At 41.3% G+C, this 3,256-nt stretch overlaps 1 non-coding gene across 1 annotated transcript; it reads right to left on the bottom strand.

Annotated features, from left to right (window-relative positions):
- Positions 1-248: 248 nt before the first annotated feature.
- On the bottom strand, positions 249-355 carry LOC131645335 (small nucleolar RNA R71). The gene has a single exon (XR_009296964.1). It is a non-coding gene; the product is annotated as a small nucleolar RNA R71 (small nucleolar RNA).
- Positions 356-3,256: the final 2,901 nt, after the last annotated feature.

Here is a 3,256-nt window from a genome sequence, read left to right as displayed (position 1 = left end):
AACAGAATCAATTCTCTGGAAGCCCTGTAGACGACCCCAATCTCCATTTATCCGTGTTCGTGCAATACGCCGACACTATCAAAGCCAACAACGTTAGTTTCGAAGCTATTCGATTACGCCTTTTCCCTTTCTCCTTGAGAGATAGAGCGAGAGCGTGGCTTCAATCCCTGCCTTCCAATTCCATAACTACGTGGGACGAATTGAAGAGAGTATTCTTAGCGAGATACTTTCCGCCTAGCAAAACTGCTATGCTTAGAGGTCAAATCAACGGATTTACCCAGAAAGATAACGAATCACTCTTCGAAGCTTGGGAACGTTACAAGGACATGCTTAGAATATGCCCTCATCATGGACTCGAACCATGGCTGATCATCCATACTTTCTATGGTGGTCTCTTATATAACACTAAAATGACTATAGATGCCGCTGCTGGCGGAGCATTAATGGACAAACCCCATGATGAAGCATACAAACTCATAGAGAACATGGCACAAAACCATTACCAACGGGGTGGAGAACGAGCCGCTCTAGAGAAAGCCCAAACCAAAGGAGGAATGTACGAAATACGTGGTATAGACCGCGTTAACGCTAAAGTAGACGCTTTAACTCAAAAGATCAAGAACTTAACCATCACTCCTTCAGCCACCGCTGCTGCTGTAACACCTAATTGCGAGATCTGTGGATTGACTGGACATGTAGTTGCTGAATGTCAACTCTTGACTGGAGTCCCATCTGATCAAGTAAACTATGCTCAAGGAAACCCTTATTCTAGCACGTACAACCCTGGATGGAAAAACCATCCGAACTTTTCTTATAAGAACAACAATGCGTTGTACGCACCTGGACAAGCACCTGCTGTACCACCTGGCTACCAAAAAGCGCCTGTAGCTGCTCAAAACACCCCTAGGAAGTCAAATCTAGAAATCATAAAGGAGAACTTTATAGCTTCCCAACAACAAACCAATAAGGACTTCCTAAATCAAAACATCCACAATAGCGAGCAACTAAAACAACTATCGAACAAAGTAGATGCCTTAGCTACGCATAACAAAATGCTAGAAACTCAAATCTCACAAGTAGCTCAACAACAAGCACCTACTGCTGCCCCTGCTGGCACGTTTCCTGCTCAACCTCAACCCAATCCTAAAGGACATGCGAACGCGATAACACTACGAAGTGGAACGAATTACGATGGACCCATAGATCCTAGAACTCAAAACATACCCATATCACAACAAGAGCCAAAGGAAACCCAAAAGAAAACCACTGACGAACAAACTGCTAAGACTGATGAGAACAATAACGAAGTGGAACCTGAAAAAGAGAAACCTTACGTTCCACCACCGCCTTATAAGCCACCAATTCCTTACCCTCAGAGATTAGCTAAATCAAAAACCGAAGCGCAATTTAAAAGATTTGTAGAACTTCTGAAGCAATTAAACATAACCATACCATTCACAGAAGCCATAACTGAAATCCCTTCATACGCTAAGTTCTTAAAAGAAATCTTATCAAACAAAAAGAAACTCGAGGATAACGAAACTATAACGCTTACCGCTGAATGTAGCGCTATCATCCAAAATAACATGCCTCCAAAACTGAAAGACCCTGGTAGTTTCTCTATACCCTGCGTAATAGGAAAAACCATCATAGAGAAATCCTTGTGCGACTTAGGAGCTAGTGTTAGTTTGATGCCTCTTTCGACCTGTAAGAAACTCAATCTAGGTGAGCTTAAAGCAACGAGAATGTCCCTTCAACTAGCTGACCGTTCAGTTAAATACCCTGTAGGAATGTTAGAGAATATCCTTGTTCGTGTAGGTCAATTCTACATCCCAACTGACTTCATCATTATGGATATCCAAGAAGATTCTAACATCCCGATCATATTAGGAAGACCATTTTTAGCAACTGCTGGTGCAATTATAGATGTAAAGCGAGGAAAGCTTACTTTCGAAGTAGGAGAAGAGAAAATAGAATTTATCCTTTCCCAATTCCTAAAAGCACCGTCTATAATTGACACATGCTGTTCTGCTGACATAATCGACGAGTGTGTCAAAGAAGTAAAATTCGAACCAAATAAGGAAACCGAGATCCTAAGAATTCCTATGCCGCCAATTCTTGAAGCTGACAACTGGCGTGAGGAATATCAAGATAACCACCTGAGTGAATGCTTAGCCTTAACTCCCGATCCTATACCTGGACCTAAGAAACCTGCTATAGAGCTGAAAACACTTCCTACCGATCTTAGATACGAATTTCTAGATGAATAACTAAACCGACCAGTTATAGTGAACGCCAACTTGGGACGAACCGAGACTGAAAAATTACTTAATGTCCTAAGAAAATACCCTACCGCTTTAGGATATAACATATCAGATCTGAAAGGTATAAGCCCTTCTCTGTGTATGCACCGCATTATGCTCGAAGACGATAGTAAAACCTCTAGGGAACATCAAAGGCGAATAAATCTGCTAGAAGCTGGAATAATATATCCTATATCCGATAGTAAATGGGTTAGTCCTGTTCACGTCGTACCTAAGAAAGGAGGAGTTACTGTAATCACTAATGCTAAAGGCGAATCTGTAGCACAACGTACCCAAACTGGATGGAGAATGTGCATTGACTATAGGAAGCTAAACAAAGCTACCCGAAAAGACCATTTCCCTTTACCTTTCATAGATCAAATGCTCGAACGCCTAGCTAAACACTCGCATTTCTGTTATCTGGATGGATACTCCGGATTTTTCCAAATTCTTATCCACCTTGACGACCAAGAGAAGACCACATTTAACTGTCCTTATGGTACATTCGCCTATAGACGAATGCCTTTTGGACTCTGCAATGCACCCGCGACCTTCCAAAGATGCATGATGGCAATATTTGCCGACTTCCTAGATGGAATAATGGAGGTCTTTATGGACGACTTCTCTGTCTGTGGAGGAAGTTTTGAAACATGTTTAGAAAACCTTGAAATGGTACTTAAACGATGCGTAAGCGTAAACCTGGTCCTTAATTGGGAAAAATGCCATTTCATGGTTCGACAAGGAATTGTACTTGGACACATCGTATCCGATAGAGGAATCGAAGTTGATAAAGCAAAAATCGAAATTATCGAAAACCTTCAACCTCCCAAAACCGTTAGAGAAATAAGAAGTTTTCTAGGACACGCTGGTTTTTACCGACGTTTCATTAAAGATTTCTCTAAAATAACAAAACCCTTAACTGAACTACTAATGAAAGACGCCGAATTTATTTT

This window comes from Vicia villosa, linkage group LG1 (assembly GCF_029867415.1).
Source record: "Vicia villosa cultivar HV-30 ecotype Madison, WI linkage group LG1, Vvil1.0, whole genome shotgun sequence".
NCBI lineage: Eukaryota > Viridiplantae > Streptophyta > Magnoliopsida > Fabales > Fabaceae > Vicia > Vicia villosa.
Note: the sequence above shows the minus strand (reverse complement) of the source record. Positions and strands in the feature narration are given on the sequence as shown.